The sequence below is a fragment of the Somniosus microcephalus genome, chromosome 10 (assembly GCF_052327205.1).
Source record: "Somniosus microcephalus isolate GS21.2 chromosome 10, FLI_Smic_1.0, whole genome shotgun sequence".
In the NCBI taxonomy this organism is placed as follows: Eukaryota; Metazoa; Chordata; class Chondrichthyes; order Squaliformes; family Somniosidae; genus Somniosus; species Somniosus microcephalus.
Window position 1 is genome coordinate 73,662,408 of NC_140996.1, and position 18,880 is coordinate 73,681,287.

Sequence of the window (18,880 nt, forward strand, 5' to 3'; positions counted from 1 at the left end):
CCTGTTCCCGAGGTCTCCACTAATCCCTGTGAATAGAACCATCTCCTGAAATCTAACACAGAATTAGAACACAAGAAGTAGGAGCAGGACCAGGCTACATGGCCCCTGGGTCCACTCCGCCACCCAAAGGGCCATGACCGATCCGAACCTAGACTCATGTCCAATTTCCTGCCCGCTCCCCGTAACCCCTAATTCCCTTTACTTCTAGGAAACTGTCTATTTCTGTTTTAAATTTATTTAATGATGTAGCTTCCACAGCTTTCTGGGGCAGCAAATTCCACAGACCTACTACCCTCTGAGTGAAGAAGTTTCTCCTCATCTCAGTTTTGAAAGAGCAGCCCCTTATTCTAAGATTATGCCCCCTAGTTCTAGTTTCACCCATCATTGGGAACATCCTCACCGCATCCACCCGATCAAGCCCCTTCACAATCTTATATGTTTCAATAAGATCGCCTCTCATTCTTCTGAACTCCAATGAGTAGAGTCCCAATCTACTCAACCTCTCCTCATATGTCCACCCCCTCATCCCCGGAATTAACCGAGTGAACCTTCTTTGTACTGCCTCGAGAGCAAGTATGTCTTTTCTTAAGTATGGACACCAAAACTGTATGCAGTATTCCAGGTGCGGTCTCACCAATACCTTGTATAACTGCAGCAATACCTCCCTGTTTCTATATTCTATCCCCCTAGCAATAAAAGCCAACATTCCATTGGCCTTCTTGATCACCTGCTGCACCTGCATACTAACTTTTTGAGTTTCGTGCACCAGGACCCCCAGATCCCTTTGTACTGCAGTACTTTCCAGTTTCTTGCCATTAAGATAACAGCTTGCTCTATGATTTTTCCAGCCAAAGTGCATAACCTCACACATTCCAGTATTGTATTCCATCTGCCAAATCTCTGCCCACTTACTTAGCCAATTTATGTCCCTTTGCAGGTTTTTTATGTCCTCCTCACTCACTACTTTCCCTCCCATCTTTGATATGTTACACTCGGTCCCCTCCTCCAAATCGTTAATATAGATTGTAAAGAGTTGGGGTCCCAGCACTGAACCCTGCGGAACACCACTAGTTACTGATTGCCAGTCTGAGAATGAACCATTTATCCCAACTCTCTGCTTTCTGTTAGATAACCAATCCTCCACCCATGCCAGAACATTACCCCCAATCCCGTGATTTTTTATCTTGAGCAATAATCTTTTGTGTGGCACCTTGTCAAATGCCTTTTGGAAGTCTAAATACACTACGTCCACTGGTTCCCCTTTATCCACCCTGTATGTTACGTCCTCAAAGAACTCAAGCAAATTTGTCAAACATGGCTTCCCCTTCATAAAACCATGCTGACTTTGTCCTATTAAATTATGTTTATCCAAATGTCCCGTTACTGTCTCCTTAATAATGGACTCCAAAATTTTACCAACCACAGATGTTAGGCTAACTGATCTAGAGTTTCCAGCCTTCTGCCTACTACCCTTTTTAAATAAGGGTGTTACATTTGCAGTTTTCCAATCTGCCGGGACCTTTGCTGAGTCCAGGGAGTTTTGGAAAATTATTACCAATGCATCCACAACCCATACCGCCACTTCCCTCAAGACCCTAGGGTGTAAGCCATCAGGTCCTGGGGATTTATCCGCCTTGAGTCCCATTATTTTACCGAGTACCAATTCCTTAGTGATTTTAATCGTATTTAGCTCCTCCCCCCCCAGAACCCCCTGTTTGTCCAGTGTTGGGATATTCTTAGTGTCCTCTACCGTAAAGACTGAAACAAAATATTTGTTCAGCGTTTTTGCCATCTCCATGTTTCCCACCATTAATTTCCCGGTCTCATCCTCTAAGGGACCAACATTTACTTTAGCCACCCTTTTTCTTTTTATATAACTATAGAAACTCTTGCTATCTGTTTTTATATTTTTTGCTAATTTACTTTCATAATCTATCTTCCCTTTCTTAATCAATCTTTTAGTTATTTTTTGATGTCTTTTGAAGACTTCCCAATCTTCTATCCTCCCACTAGATTTGGCTACCTTATATGCCCTTGTTTTTAGTCAGATACTATCCTTAATTACTTTATTTAGCCACGGATGGCTGTCATTTCTTTTACACCCTTTTTTCTTCAGTGGAATATATATTTTTTGAAATTTGTATAATAACTCCTTAAATGTACACCAGTGCTCATGTACCATCTTACCCTTTAATCTATTTTCCCAGTCCACTCTAATCAATTCCACTCTCTTACATTCATAGTCTCCTTTATTCAAGCTCAGTATACTTGTTTGAGATCCAACCTCCTCACCCTCTAATTGAATATGGAATTCAACCATGTTATGGTCACTCATTCCAAGGGGATCCTTTACTAGGATATTTTTAATTAATCCTGACTCATTACACAGGACCAGATCTAAGGTTGCTTGGCCCCTGGTCGGTTCAGTTACATACTGCTCAAGAAACCCATCCCTAATACACTCAATGAACTCTTCTTCAAGGCTGCCCTGCCCAATTTGATTTGTCCAGTTAATATGATAGTTAAAATCCCCCATAATTATAGCTGTTCCCTTATTACAAGCCCCAACTATTTCCTGATTAATACTCCGTCCAACAGAGTTGCAACTGTTAGGAGGCCTATAGACTATGCCCACTAGTGTTTTTTTCCCCTTACTATTCCTTACCTCCACCCAAACTGTTTCACTATCCTGATCCTTTGACCCAATATCATTTCTCTGTATTACAGTGATTCCTTCCTTTATTAACATAGCCACCCCACCTCCCCTTCCTTCCTGCCTGTCCTTCCTGATTGTTAAATATCCTGGTATGTTTAATTCCCAGTCATGGTCACCCTGCAGCCATGTTTCTGTAATGGCCACAAGATCATACCCATATGTAGTTATTTGTGCCATTAACTTGTCCATTCTGTTACGAATGCTACGTGCATTCAGATAAAGAACTTTCAAATATGTTTAGTGACACTTAGTTCCTGCTTTTTCCCCTTTTACTACTTTACCTTTTACTCCATACCTTCTGTCCCTTCCTGACATGCTCTGGTGTTTAATTCCCCTACTGCTACCTAGGTCTATGACCTTCTCCATTGTCATTTTTATTATTTGCTCTCTAGAAACCTCCCCCCCACTAATTAGTTTAAAGCCCTCTCTACAGCCCTAGTTATATGGTTCCCCAAGATTCTCGTCCCAGCACTGGCCAAGTGAAGTCCGTCCCAACGGAACAGCTCCCTCTTGCCCCAGTACTGATGCCAGTGTCCCAAGCAGCAAATCCCATTTCTCCCACACCAGTCTTTGAGCCACGCATTTAACTCTTTAATTTTATTTATCCTAGCCAAATTCGCTCGTGGCTCAGGTAATAATCCAGAGATTATTACCCTTGAGGTTCTGTTTTTTATATGACCCCTAACTGCTCATACTCCTTTAACAGAACCTTCTTCCTTGTCCTATCTACGTCGTTTGTACCAACATGGATCACGACAACTGGATCCTCCCCCTCCCACTCCAAGTTTCTTTCCAGCCCAGAAGAGATGTCCTTAACCCTGGTAACACAGCCTTCGGGACTCTCGCTCTCGACTGCAGAGAATCCTATCTATCCCTCTAATGATACTATCCCCTACCACTACAACATTTCTTTTTACTCCCCCCTCTTGAATGGCCCCCTGTTCCACGGTGCTGTGGCCAGGTTGCTCATCCTCCCTGCAGTCCCCGCTCCCACCCTCACAGGGAGCAAGAACCTCAAACCTGTTTGACAAGAGCAAGGGCTGCGCCTCCTCTAACACTACCTCCTGGATCCCTGTACCTGCCTCACTCATAGTCACACCGTCCTGTCCCTGACCACGGACTACATCTGAATTAATTAATTTCATAGGTGTGACTACCTCCTGAAACATAGAGTCCAGGTACTTCTCCCCCTCCCTGATGTCTCGCAGTGTCTGAAGCTCGGTCTCAAGCTCTTTAACACAGAGCCTGAGTTCCTCTAGCAGCAAACACTTATCGCAAATGTAATCACCGTGAGCCTCAATGGGGTCCACCGGCTCCCACATTTCGCAACAGTAACACATCACCTGTTCACCCATTTCTATGTAATTAATTAAATTTCTTATTATTCGTTATGAAGACCCTCTGCCCCCGATATAGATGGTGAATATCACACCACTATTTAATAGGACTTACCAACTGATCCCCCAATCTCTCCTGTACTCCTCCTCCCCTGACCACATCAATCTCTACGTTTCACGTCTCCATCCCTCTCTGTCCCTCCTCCTTTGGTCTTGATCTCTTTTCCCCTCCCCTGCATCTCGTCCTCTCTCTCTCTCTCTACCCCATCTCTCCCTCTCTCTTGCATTCCTCTCTCTGTATCCCATCTCTCTCTCCCATTCCTCTCTCTGTACCTCCATCTGTCTCCCATTCCTCTCTATACCCCCTTCTCTCTCTGCATCAATCTTCCCCCACCTCTTTCCATCTCTCACTCCCATCACTCTTCCACATCTCTCTCTGTCTATTCTCATCTCTCCCTTTCCTCTCTGTACCTCTATCTCTCTCTCCCATTCCGCTCTTTGTACTGCCATCTCTCTCTCTCTCCGTCAGTCTTCCTCATTGCTGTCTCTCTCTCTGTACCTCCCTCTCTCTGCCTATCTCTCCCACCTCTCTCTCTGTGCCTCCATCTCTTTTTCCCTGTCACTCTTCCCCAAACTCTCTCTCTCTACCTCCATCTTTCTCACATTCCTCTGTCTGTACCTTATCTCCCTGTCACTCTCCACCATCTCTCCCCCCACCAAGTCTCACCCTCACCAGATCGCACTCGTTGACTCTGCCAAACTGCTTGAACAACGGCTGGACCTCAGCCTGCCGCACCTCTGGGGGTAGCTTCCCCACGAAGAGCTTCACCATCCCCGTCATGCACAGTACCGTCACAATGCAGCTCGGCCCCTGGGAGAAACACAGAGCCGCAGCCCAATTCCAACCACCCCCGAGTCACAAAATGGTGGCCATTTTGGCAATGGTGCCACAAAATTGCTGGCACCAAATGGTTGCCTAATGGCCTCCTTCTGTGCTGTAACCATTTCATGATTCTATGGCACCGCTTTTCTTGCTCTTCCATTGGCTGCTCCCCGTCACTTCGCTTTGTGATTGGTTCCCTCTGCTGTCAATGAACTGCCAGACCTGTGAACAGCTGTCAATCAAAGAATCTTACAGCTGATTGGGCTGTCCAAACCTGCATGTCCCAGAGCAGCCAATCACCAGGAGGCATAACAAAGATTTATAAAGTAGGAAAAAAAAATCATGATTTTTCACAGTTAGAATCGCGAGATCACGAGTTGAGTTAAAATTTCATTAAAAATCACACATCTCAAGATTAATTCGCGAGAGTTGGCATTACTGGATAATCCAACTCCCAATATGATGTTTTGCTCCCCCTGAATATGCCGGCTCTTTACAAATAGGGCTGAAGTCTGAAACCGCCCACCTGGCAGAAATGGAGTGGTAGTGCCCTGAAACTTACTGCCTTCACTGTGGCCGTCTCCACTTTGCTTGGATCCTCTAAATAAGTAACCAGGGCATTCGCCTGAAGAGGGCGCACAACTGATTTAGCTGTGTAAATCAGGGTCCTATGATATCAATGCGCCATTCACGCTCCGCCCAATATCAGCTGTTGGCTGAGCACAAGAGGGTCCGACAGGCAAGTTTCACTTTATCATTGTGAGGCTGGGAGGAACAGGAGTGTTCCCCTGAGCTCCACAAAACCAGCCTGGGCCACTGCCGCTCTGTTTCCCCTCCTTCCCGACATTGGAGCTCCCCCTACAGACCTACCTTCAGGCTGCCCAATATTGCAGCAGCTCAGGGCTGCGCAGAGAGCTCGATTTCTGCCTGCAGTACACGGGCCAGATGAGGCCCAACCCTTAAAATGGACTAGGCTCCTGCTGGCAATATTGGCCGGAGCGGTCCATCAATCTGCCACCATAAATCCACCTCTGGGGGAATCTCTATCTCATGATATCTTGCAATTAAAAATACTTGAAGACTAAGGTGCTCCACCCAGGGCGTAATATACTGCCTCCTTTCTTTGTAAACTGCAAGGGGATGGTTTCCTGATCTTGTGATGCTGACCGTAACCCTCAGCTGCCAGACACACACATCAGGAAATCATAAGCATGCCGTCCATGATTTTCCATCCATTAAAATGGGCCGTGTGCTTGTGATTTCCCACTATGCACTGCCAGTGAATGAGGTTCCTCATCGGCAATGCAAACTGGGGCCTGTAATGATATCAGCAAATAGTGATGGTATTTGCCTGTTTGATTATGATGCCTTACCAGCATGTTTGCCTGATTGATTACTTATGCCTGACCAGCAGAGGGCATGTGAGAGACAAGGGCCTAGAAATTCAGTACAGCCACTTTTGGGGCGCTAAAGTCGGGCGGCCGCTAAAGTTTGCGCCCGGCGCAAAGTCGCGCCACCTTCGCTGATATTCAGTCGCATCGCCCCAAGAGGTTGCTGCTGCGCTAAAACAGGTGATGCACGACTATCTTTAGGCGCTAAGCCGGCGGTGCTGAGCGATACCCCCGAGGCCGGGCGCAGCGCAGGTGCGGCGAGTTGTTGATTGACGGCAGACACTCTGGCGCCGGTCAGCTCTTAAAGGGGGAGGGTGGATTTGTTTGCCTGCCACGCCCTGCACACTGCAGCCCTCAACCTAGGCCTGACCACTTCAGCTTCATCTGCACAACGCCCAGGGCTATGGAGAAGGCCAGGGAGAGAGCGCAGCGCTTCAGCGACGGTGACCTGAGGGTGCTGGTTGGCGGAGTGGAGCGCAGGCGCCATGTTCTGTTCCCAGAAGGTGGCAAGAGGCCGCTGCCCAGCGCCTACCGGAAAGCCTGGAGGGAGGTCTCAAACAGGGTGTCTTCCAACAGCGTGGTTGCCAGGACTCCTGTGCAATGCCGGAAAAAGTTCAATGACCTCACTCGGGTTGTCAGGGTGAGTACCCTTTCCAGTGTCCTCCTCATCCTTGCATGTGCACCTCACTTTATGGGCAAAGGGACCTGAAAGCCCTAATGGCCAGCCCTCATCCAGCAGCTATGGGACTGGCATGAAAATCACTTGCACATTCAGCACTTTACACACTGTACAAGCTATTTGACCATGGGAGGCATTGCAGACAAGATCAGGGCTTCACACTGTCAGGGCCAGTCCACCATGGGAGGCATTGCAGACAAGATCAGGGCTTCACACTGTCAGGGCCAGTCCACCATGGGAGGCATTGCAGACAAGATCAGGGCTTCACACTGTCAGGGCCAGTCCACCATGGGAGGCAGTGCAGACAAGATCAGGGCTTCACACTGTACAAGCTATTCGACCATGGGAGGCAGTGCAGACAAGATCAGGGCTTCACACTGTACAAGCTATTCGACCATGGGAGGCAGTGCAGACAAGATCAGGGCTTCACACTGTACAAGCTATTCAACCATGGGAGGCAGTGCAGACAAGATCAGGGCTTCACACTGTACTTAGAGGCTGTCCTTTCTCTTGCAGGCCAAGGTGGCGCACAACCGGCGGAAATGAACTGAGACCGGGGGAGGCCGTCCTGACGTCAAAGAGCTCTCCGACCTCGACCAGCGTGTGGAGCGCATTATGGCAGGCCGGCTGATTGGCCCCGTCGCCAGTGGAGATGCCGACCCTGTTCTGGGCACCAATGGTAAGGGCATCACCTTTTTGACCTCTCTCGTTCCACTTGCGCCTCAGATCAGCATCCTTTGCCACTGTCCGACCAATGCAGTTAATGGCAGCACTCATGCCTCCCTCGCTGCCGCCCTGTCCTCACTCTAAAGCTACTCTTGTGCCTTCCTGCTTTCAGATGGTGAATCGCCAGGTGAGGAGGCGGGCCCTCAAGCTGCCACTGTCAGCGCTTCTGAATTAGAGGAGGAGGAAGAGGAAGCCGGCCCATCAGTGCCACCCTCAGCCGTGCCAGCCCATGGCGATGAAGGGAACACGTCTTCCCTGGAGGGGAGCCGGGGGGAAGGGTCGGAGGAGAGTGAAGCTCTGGGGCCCAGCGGCCTGCAGCAACGCGGGAGGGGTGGGGAAGCTCGGCGGACTTCTCCCCAGAGGGTGAGTGCGGCCTCCAGTCCTGCGACGGTGAGCGCAGGGGAGGTGCGGCTCCTGGAGGAAATGTCCGTCCAGGCTGAGCGCAGGCACAATGAGCTCATGGCTGCAGTGGCAAGGATGCTTGACTCCATTGAGTCTTTGTCAAGGAGTGTGCAGCAATTTGGAGCAGCACAGGCAAGGAGTCTGGATCAATTCAGTGCAGCACAGGCCTGGAGTCTACAGGACTTCGCGGCAGCACAGGCGGCTTTGAGCCTAGTGCTCAGTCCTGCCGTCCATTCACTGGCTGTTGTCATGCGGACACAGACCATGGCCACACGGGCACTAACTGCTGCCACCCTCGCTGGATCAGCCAGGCATCGCCAGGGCACTCGCCGCGCAGCAGCAGCCCAGCAGTCTGTTCTTCAGCTGTTTGCTGCGCATGCTGCAGTGCTGGCCCGTGCGAGTGCCACTGTATCAGGCGACCAGCGAGCACCTGCGATCTGTCAGGTTGGCACCATTCCTGCAGCCGACACTGCCACTCCGCCATTGCAGCTGCCACGAGCCGCTGGACAGACAGCTGCTGCCCAAGCAGAGTTGCAGCAGTCAGCAGCCGGCCCCTCGAGGGCCAGAGCTGGTGCAGGCCGACCCCCAAGGGCATCTGCCGTCTCGCCATCTGACCCTCAGCAGCCTTCCCCCAGCCTTGCTGCAGCCACTGGGGTCCCATTGAGGAGGAGCTGCAGGGCGGGCAGGGGCCAGGCAAGGATGCGAAAGGCATCGCCCTTGCAGGGCAAAAAGTAGAAGGTCTGCACAAATGGTTTGTGGTTTTTGTAAGGCCGAGACTGGTGTCTTTCTTTGTTTTTGTAAGGCCGAGACTGTTAGTTTTGTGTTTTTGGAGGGGGCTTCTCCACATGAGGTTGTAATGTGGGAAGGGCAGAGGTTTGCAATAAATTAATGTTCTTAAATTGCACTGTGCATGGTTTTTTTGTCAAGTCCTGGTTGCCCTGCTCGGCTGAGGGCTTGTGGAGCGGCTACATTCATCTGCTGACATTGGCACAAGCCATTCCCTGAGAGGGGGCCTAGAACCGACGTTCAATAAGCCGGCGACGGGTGGCCCTTGCACTTTCTGCCTCCCTCCTGTGCTGGTCCTCCTCCTCCTCCTCCTCCTCCTCCTCAGGTGGTCCTCCAATCTCTGGTGGCAGTGGCTGAGTCCTGCGGATAGCCAGGTTGTGCAGCATGCAGCAAACAACCACGAAATGGGAGACTCGCTCCGGCGAATATTGTAGGGCTCTACCGGAACGATCCAGACTGCGGAACCATTGCTTCAGGACGCCGATTGTTTGCTCTATGATGTTCCTGGTCACTTGATGGCTGTCGTTGTATCCCTCTTCAGCAGGGGTGCTGGGCGCACGGAGCGGGGTCATCAGCCAGGTACACAAAGGATAGCCTTTGTCTCTGATAAGCCATCCTCGTGGGTGAGGCTGGGCCTGGAACATGTCTGCCACAGAAGTCTGGCGCAGGATGAAGGCATCGTGGCTGCTGCCTGGAAAGCGGGCATTGACAGCTAGGATGAGCTGCCTGTGGTCACACACCAGCTGGACGTTGAGCGAATGGTAGCCCTTCCAGTTGCGGTAATCCTCGGAATTCTCCAGAGGTGCCCGCAAAGCCACATGCGTGCAGTCAATGGCGCCCTGCACCATGGGGAAGCCCGCGAATGCTGCAAAGCCCATTGCACGCTGTTGCTGCTTGGCAAGGGCCATGGAGAAGGAGATGAACTGACGTCTCCTTTTGAAAAGGGCATTGGTCACCTGGCGGATGCAGCAATGCACGGCGAACTGGGAGATGTTGGAAATGTCCCAAGTAGCGGATTGGAAGGAGCCGGTGGCATAGAAGTTGAGAGCCACCGTCACCTTCACTGCCACCGACAGAGACGTCCTGCTCCTCAGCTGTGGCTGCAGATCACCGCCAAGCAGGTGGCAAATCTCTGTGACCACCTCCCTTCGGAATCGCAGCCTCCGAACACACTGCTCGTCAGACATGTTGAGATTGGAGAACTGCTGGCGGTATACCCTGGGTGGGTAAGGCCTCCTTTCCCGACGCCTGTTGCCCCCTCTCCATCTAGCCAGGGCTGCCACTCTCTCACAGCATCTGTGAGCCCTTTGGATGCAATGGAGAAAGCCAGCGTTTGCACCCATTGCAGCCCCCATAATATGTTAGCAAACAATGATATGTCAATGAAGGCAAAGACAAGTGGAAAGCTGTGGCCTGAAGCCACAAGTACCTGTCCGAGTGTTGAGCCAAAGCAGAAAGCTCTCTACCTTGGTCTCTCTGCAAAGATCCGTCTCCCAAGAAGGAGTGCTGCGAAATGGCAGCCTTTTCTAGTACAGGAGGAGTGCCCTTTAATTTGCGCCCCCCGCGCCCCGCATCGACTGAGCACCGTTCCACTCTACCAGTCGCTAGGGGCGCCAGGCGCACAATGGGGTGTCGCGACTGAATTTCCGGTTTGGGGCGCACAAAGGGCGTTGCACGAGGAAATTACGTCAGGATCTGCGTGCGCAGCTGAGCGCGCGCAAAGACTTTGCGCCACCGCTAAATCGTGAGTGAAGTTGGGGAAAGGCGCAGATCGCGCTGCGCCCGGCCGCTAGCCGCCTAGCGCCCGACATCTACTCCTCCTAAGGCGCTACCGGCTGGCGCAACCAACTGAATTTCTAGGCCAAGCAGTTTAGTTTCAGTTTCGCTTAAGATGGATCCCTAGCATGGTGTCTCCTGTAATGCTGTTTAACTGAGTTGAACAAACTTTAGATTAAAAGACATTCTCTTTCATAAATGTCTCGCCATTGAACCCACTTACAAATCGATACATGGTGTCAGAAGTGATTGAAAGAGATGAAGAGGAAAAATCTGAAGTTAAATCAGCTTTCCACATATTAGCAAGCCAAAAGAGAACATCGTTACTTACCATTGGAGAATAGCTAACGAAGTGAAAAAATGGAAGGTTTACACCCACCAATGAAGCTTCAGTTGACAGGTAATGTGGCTGAAAAATTGGAGGAGGTTCAAACAACGTTTGGAGTTGTATTTATCAGCAATCGGAGCTGACGAGAAAAGTGATAAAATGAAAGCGTCATTGTTCTTACATGTCGTGGGTGATGAAGCGCTGGAGGTGTATAATAACTTCACATTCGCTGCTGATGGAGACAAAATGAAGCTAGATAAAATAATGGAACAGTTTGAGGCCTACTGCATACCTAAACGTAACGTGACATTTGAGAGGCACAGATTTTTCACATGTGTACAGAAAACGGGTGAGACTATTGATCAGTATGTGACTGAACTGAGAAAGCAAAGCAAAACATGTGAATTTGGGGGACTGACAGACTCGCTGATAAAAGACAGACTGGTGTGTGGTATTCCAGATAATGGTCTAAGGGAAAGACTGCTAAGAGAGCAAGATCTAGACCTGGGAAAAGCCATAGCACTGTGTAGGGCTACAGAGATTGTGAAGTTGCAGGCAAAGGAGCTGTTCAGTGACAGTAGCTGCAACGTGGATGCAGTGAGAATGAACGGACACAAACCGTTTAACAAAAAGAGCGCCAATGTAGAAAAAGAGGCGTGGCCAGCGAACAAAAATGAAAGGGGCAATCGAAAGTCATGTAGTCGATGCGGTACACAGCATACACCAAGAAAGTGTCCAGCATATGGTAAAACATGCAATAGTTGCAACAAAAACAACCATTATGCCTGTTGCTGCAAGAACCAAGCGCAACAAAGCAAGGTCCATGCTGTAGATGAAAGCGAGATAGAGGAGTTCAATGTGGATGTTGTGTCTGAAAACAAAAAAGAAAAAAGAGACTGGATGTTGACACTAAAAGTGAATGACATACACATTCCATTTAAATTGGATACTGGAGCACAAGTTAATGTGATATCAGAGACTGATTTTAAGAAAATTAGAACCAGACCAAAGATACATGGAATAAAAGTGAAAGTGACAGGATACTCTGGTACTGATATACCAGTGAAAGGAAGATGCATTGTCAAAGTGACACACAAGGACACAAACCGTGGGCAGCACGGTGGCATAGTGGTTAGCACTGTTGCCTCACAGCGCCAGGGACCCGGGTTCGAATCCGGCCTCGGGTGACTGTGTGGAGTTTGCACATTCTCCCCGTGTTTGCGTGGGTTTCCTCCGGGTGCTCCGGTTTCCTCCCACAGTCCAAAGATGTGCAGGTTAGGTTGATTGGCTATGATAAAAATTGACCCTTAGTGCTAGGGGGATTAAATACGTGGGGTTACAGGGATAGGGTGGGATATGTGTTGGTGCAGGGATTACGGGGATTGGGTGGGATATGTGCAGGCTCGATGGGCCGAAATGGCCTCTATCTGCACTGTGGGGTTTCTGTGAATTCTGTGAAAAAAGGACAAAGAGCACACGCTAGCATTAATCGTGGTGCCAAAGGATGTGCAAGCCATACTAGGTTTAATAGCCTGTGAGAGACTGAACCTGGTAAAGAGAGTCCTCGTTGTGGAAAGCGAAGGAGAGACAGTCTATGATGAACTCATGAAAGAGTACAACGACCTATTTAAGGGTCTAGGCTGCCTTCCAGGAGAACACACGATCAGAGTAGATAAAAGTATGTCAACGGTCATACATCCATGCAGAAAAGTTCCGTTTGCTCTTTAAAAGCAACTGAAGGCAGAGTTGGACAGGATGGAAAGCCTGAACGTGATTCAGAAGATAGATGAGCCAACTGAGTGGGTGAGTTCCCTCATCGTTGTGGACAAAAAGAATGGAAAGCTCAGAATTTGCCTGGATCCAAGAGATCTAAACAGAGCAATAAAGAGAGCACTTCAAGCTTCCTACACGTGAGGAAATCATGTCACAGTTTGCAAATGCAAAATATTTCAGCAAGTTAGATGCATCATCAGGATTTTGGCAGATGAAACTGGACGAAGCAAGTTCAAGACTGTGCATGTTCAACAGTCCATTTGGCAGATACAGATTCCTAAGGTTACCATTTGGCATTGCCTCAGCTCCTGAAGTGTATCACAAAACTATCCATATGATCTATGAGCACCTGGAGGGAGTTGATACATCAATGGATGACATCATAGTATGGGGAACCACGAGAACTGAGCATGACGAGAGACTGAAAAAAGTGCTGGAAGCAACAAGGAAAACAAACCTGAAGCTGAATAGAGAGAAATGCCAGCTCGGGGTGACAGAACTGACATTCGTGGGAGATATCCTTAGCAGTGAGGGCATCAGACCAGATCCCAGAAAGGTGTCCGCCATTGAGAATATGCCAAAGCCACAATGCAAAAAAGTGCAGAGGTTTAATGGAATGATCAACTACATGGGTAAATTCATATCCAACCTCTCAGAAAAGATGGCGCCACTGAGAAGACTAACTGAAAAGAACATAGTATGGGAATGGAATCATGAGCATGAGAAGTCATGGAGCGATCTAAAGAAACTGCTCACAGAGGAACCAGTTCTGAGGTTTTATGACCCAGCGAGACCCATCAAGATATCATCAGATGCATCACAGAGTGGGCTCGGTGCCGTTCTTCTGCAAAAATATGACTACTGGCAACCTATTGCATATGCATCGCGCTCAATGACAGACGCGGAGACGCAATATGCTCAAATAGAAAAGGAGCTGCTCAGCATCACATACGCCTGTGAAAGATTTCACCAGTTTGTGGCAGGACAAGCAATCAGTGTAGAGACTGACCATAAGCCCTTAATTGCATTGTTCCAAAAGCCACTAAATAGCTGTCCGCTTAGAATACAAAGAATGATGATCAGGCTGCAATGCTATACACTGAATGTTGCGTACACACCGGGTAAGCTGATGTATACAGCAGACACGTTGTCCAGAGCTGTTGACCCAAGTGAGCCCGCAAACACCAAAATGGATGAAAAAGTGAACGCCTACGTGGACATGATCACAAGTGCACTGCCCATAGCAGATGCAAAAATGGAGCTCTTAAAGACTGAGACAAACAAAGATGAAACAATGAGACGACTGAGGAAAAGCATCTTGGATGGATGGCCCAACATGAAGCAAGACTGCTCACCTGACATGGCAGAGTACTGGAACTGCAGGGCGGAACTATCAGTGGTCGAAGACATCATCTACAAAGGAAGTAAAATAGTTATCCCAAAGAGTCTGAGGCGAGAGATGCTAAAAAGGATCCATGGAGGACGTCTGGGAATCGAAAAGTGTAAGAAAAGAGCACGAGAGGTGATGTACTGGCCACGAATCAACCAAGATGTGACAAATGAGGTGTCAAACTGCACAATATGCCTGAAATATCGAGCAAGCAATCTGGTAGAACCACTAAAGCCACACCCAGCGCCAGACAGACCTTACCAGAAGGTAGGCGCTGACCTATTCGTATGTTAGGGGAAGGACTATCTTGTAGTCACAGACTATTACTCCCTGTATCCAGAGGTTTGTAGACTGTACACCACCACTGCAGATGCTGTGATAAGATGTATGAAAGCCATATTCTCCAGACATGGCGTGGCAAGCGAGGTCTTCACAGACAATGGATCCCAGTTTTACAATGCAAGTTTCCGACACTTTGCCAAAGAGTGGGACTTTGTCCACACAACGTCAAGTCCTCACTTTCCACAGTCCAATGGACTAGTGGAAAAATTGGTCCAGACAGTGAAAAGACTGATGTACAAGGCAAAATACAGTGGAACTGACTTCTACCAGAGCATGCTTGTATACCGCACAATGCCGCTCGAGTGTGGTAAGTCACCAGCCCAACTCCTGATGGGACGTCGGCTAAGGTCAAACCTACCCATCCCGGAGAATCTCCTGAAAACAAAAGAGGGGGAGAAAGTGAGGAAGTTCAAAGAACAACAGAAAGAAAAGCAAAAGTACTACTATGACAGAGGAACACAAAACCTACCTGAACTCCACACTGGTGACCAAGTAAGGTTCAAAGACAAAACAAACATATGGACTCAGAAGGGAACTGTCCTGAGTGAAGTTCAACCAAGATCTCACACCATTCAGACAGATGAGGGTGCTGTTCTGCGAAGAAATCGTCGAGATCTTCTCATGGGACCAGCCACAGCAAGTCAAAAGACTGATACTGTTGAACAACCTGATCACACAGCAGGTCAAAAGACTGATACTGTTGAACAACCTGATCACACAGCTGAGAAATTATCATCTGAGGCAACAACTCAGATTCAAGGACAATCAATCAGAAAATCCTCAAGACACATGAAGCCTCCTGAGAGACTCATTGAGCAAATTTAAGGACTATTGTTATAGAAGGAAGTAATGTTATCTTATTCTTTCTTCAAGTTCTAGTGTATTGACATATTTCATGTGAACACACAAAGCAAGGTTAAAAAACCTTGATCATGATAATGATAATGTAAGTTCATTAAGTGTTACAGTTAAAATGCAGAGTAATACAAAGAAAACATGTTGTTAGATAAAAGTAAAATACTTTTGTTTTAAGAAAGGGAGATGTAATGATAGCAGCAAATAGTGATGGTATTTGCCTGTTTGATTATGATGCCTTACCAGCATGTTTGCCTGATTGATTACTTATGCCTGACCAGCAGAGGGCATGTGAGAGACAAGCAGTTTAGTTTCAGTTTCGCTTAAGATGGATCCCTAGCATGGTGTCTCCTGTAATGCTGTTTAACTGAGTTGAACAAACTTTAGATTAAAAGACATTCTCTTTCATAAATGTCTCGTCATTGAACCCACATACAAATCGATACAAGGCCATCAATCTTTGATTTTGTTGAACCAAATTGGTTTCCTTGCAACTGCTTTTACTAATGGTGATAACATTCTGATGACTCAGGAAACATTGGTGGGGAGGAGATTACCTCACTTGTAGGACAACCTGGCAAAGGTTGATTACCATCTGGGATAGAGACGCCATGGCCTCCACTCTCTAGCACAACAGTCTAGAAGGTAAGTCAAACCTGGTTGGAGGTTGAAATGAGCTGCAGACCTGTGCAGTCTATCTTGCTCTCTCTGTTCCTCATAAACAATTGTCTACATAAAAACAATGATTGCACTTGGAAGCAGTTCATTGTGTGTGAAGCACTTTGGGATGTTTCTGAGACGTTTGAAGGTGCTAGAGTGGAAATTCCTTCCGTCCTCCTGTCCTTTCTTTCTTTCCTTTCCACTTTCTCCTTTCTTTCTCTCCTCTTTTCTTTTCCATCTTGCCCTATCCATAAGGTAGTCTTCTTCCCTCGACCAACTATCTCGCAGTATATCAGCACTGTTATCATCACAAGTAAAAGCAGTTCCCAAGATGGTCAGTTTGGTTTAACCGGAATTGCTCCGCTCTGAATGAGACGGTTGAAGGCCAGTGATTATACGGGCAGATTTTCTGAATTCATGCTCTCAGCATGAAGCTTCGCATGCCTTCCGTGCATATCAGGTGTTCAGATGCAATGGATTTTCTGTCCACGGATGGAAACTCTTGTGGAGTCTGCTGACTTCTGCGCTTGAATTCTTGTGATATGCTCTTGGTCCGTGAAGCTCGGTGCCTGCAGCGTCAATTTGTGAAACATCTGCGCAATGTGCAGTTACCAGGCTCAGCAGTAGCTCGTTCTGTAATTGGCCTGCCAAGAACTAATGATGTGCATTATATGAAATGGAAATATTGATCTGAACCAAATTACTTTGCTAAGCCGACTCAAACTGACCTCATTAGTGCATTTTAGAGACGATGACTAACCTGATGTGTGTGAGTGTCTGGAGCATGGCCCAGCTTGGCCTAGCCTGGTCTGTGTAGATTTATCACCATCCAGAGACATCTTGTACAAACTTAACTTTGCATACATGAGTTGAAAGGGTCAATGGCAGAGCTAGGTTTGGCTGACTAGGGAGGGGCTGATCTGAAGATCTGGCTGATTTAGCAGAAAGGGGAATAAGCTGGGAACTGGGGAACGTGGACTTGCAGGCTGAATCTGAAGGCCAAAGATGGGCGACAGAGGTTCCTGGGAACGAAATGGAGGTGATCTTCCAAAACCACACTGGCCGACTTCAAAATGGGTGGAGCCATGACCCCCATAAACCCCCACTGGCTCTGCCACGGGAGAGGGTTAAAATCACTTAACTGCGCGATGATGAGATTGCCACAACTTTTTGCTACTGCAGCTTCTCCTTAATGCAAAGCATGTGAGCTCCTGTTGTGTTGTATGGAATACTCTGCTTCAGTTATTTAACTGCATACCTGAGAGGGTAAACTTTCCGACTGCGCAGTCCCGGTGTGGAGCCACGGCTGCCAGGAGCACATAGTGAGGTAAATCCAACACTAATCTAAAAGGTGGGAATATCATGCACAGTGCATGTCCGAATTTCCAACAGGCATTGCTGGCGGGAGTACAAAGTCAGAAAATATCCCCAAGGGGAAATGAGGTACATGCAGCCCACATTCTGTCAACTAATGTAACCAGATAATCATGGGGTGTTCAAGTTTGCGAGTTGCGATATGCCCTCCTTGCAGGCAAGAAACCACGTGGGCATTCAGAAAACTTACCCTGAAATGTCACCTCTCTGAAATTCTGGTAGAATCTGAACATTAATTGATAGTCAGCAACTTGCTTTTCCACATGTGTAACATAGACATGTTTGAACAGTTACCACCAACAGCGGCATTTAAACTTCCAGATGTGACACATTGAAGCTTAGTGCTTGTGTAACAGCTCCACACACCTGCTGTTAACAAGCAAACATAGTCTGAAGTAAGCTGCTCCTGTTATTATTCTTCTCTTTGATCCTAGATTGTCCAGCTTTGGAATTTGGAGTACATTCGTGGTAATACTTCAGAGCGCACTAAGGCCATCAACATTTATAATAGCTGTAAGGGGCTATTTCAAACTCCTGCACTGCCAGTGAGGGATGGCACTCACAGGAAGTGCCTGCTGGGAATTCGCAGCTTCACAGCCTGTGATTTTCAGCTCATTAAATTCAAGGGATGTAAAGACATGGGCTTCACGCCTGCATTTTCCAGCCATACGCTCCCTCCGTCTGCTGCTCCCTGTTGGGAGCTCAGGAACTAGGAATCAATCCTTTAGTTTACAGCTTCATCATTTACCTCTGATGCCGGTCAGTGCCCTCACAGAAGTAATACATCATGCCACAGGGCTGAGACTCGCTCACCCTCTATGGCCGGAATTTTCTCAAGGGAGGCGGGTTGGGAGTGGGGGGCCAACGAGGTGGGCCGGAAACCTGGGAGGCTGGGTTTCCCGCAGGCCCTGCCGACTTTAACGACAGGGCCTGATTTGAATATGAGGCCTCAGATTCCCGCCTGCAGCCTGCCAGATTGAGAAGCTGATTGGCTGCGGGCGGGTATGTCTCAATTGCGAGGGTCAGTCCGGGGTAGGGATCGTGGGGTCGACATGGTCGGGGATTGTGGGTGGGGGGGTCGGGGATCAGCATGGTCAGGGATCGTGGGGGCGGGGGGGATCAGGAGGGGGGTTGGAGGATCGGCAGGGGGTTGGGGATCGGGAGTGGGGTCACCCGGAGCATAGGCGGGTGGGTTTATCGGGGGATGTGGCGTTAGAGGATCAGCGGGGGGGGTGGGAGATGTGGGCCGGGAATAGGCGGGGGGAGAGAGAACATCGGGGCCGGTCACCAGAGGATTGTGGCCGGCTTCAGCATCATCATTGGGGCGGGTGGGGTGGTGGGGAGGCCTCATGGTGGAGTCTCCGATTGCAGAGTTGGGTTAGGTAGGGAACCTGGATCCAGAAGGTAGGTATGAAGCCACTTACCTCCTGTATGCAGCAGTCCCTGCCTTGGTTTAACTGCT

At 48.5% G+C, this 18,880-nt stretch overlaps 1 protein-coding gene across 1 annotated transcript in view; it reads right to left on the minus strand.

The window, feature by feature from the left end:
• Positions 1–18,880, minus strand: part of LOC147111548 (uncharacterized) — a 155,728-nt gene that overhangs the window by 33,654 nt on the left and 103,194 nt on the right. The window lies entirely within an intron of this gene.